The following is a 421-nucleotide window of genomic DNA, read 5'->3' as shown; positions in this document are numbered from 1 at the left end:
TTATCAATTTTGTTTATCTTCTCAAAGAACCAGCTTTTAGTTCTATTGACCTTTGCTATTGTTTTCTTTGTTTCTATTTCATTTATTTCTGATTTGATCTTTATGATTTCTTTCCTTCTGCTAACTTTGGGGTTTTTTTGTTCTTCTTTCTCTAATTGCTTTAGGTGTAAGGTGAGGTTGTTTATTTGAGATGTTTCTTATTCCTTGAGGTAGGATTGTATTGCTATAGAACTGCTTTTGCTGCATCCCTTAAGTTTTGGGTCGTCATGTTTTCATTGTCATTCGTTTCTAGGTATTTTTTGATTTCCTCTTTGATTTCTTCAGTGATCTCTTGGTTATTTAGTAGTGTGTTGTTTAGCCTCCATGTGTTTGTATTTTTTACAGATTTTTTCCTGTAATTGATATCTAGTCTCATAGCGTT

The sequence above is a fragment of the Physeter macrocephalus genome, chromosome 14 (assembly GCF_002837175.3).
Source record: "Physeter macrocephalus isolate SW-GA chromosome 14, ASM283717v5, whole genome shotgun sequence".
Taxonomy (NCBI): Eukaryota; Metazoa; Chordata; class Mammalia; order Artiodactyla; family Physeteridae; genus Physeter; species Physeter macrocephalus.
Note: the sequence above shows the minus strand (reverse complement) of the source record.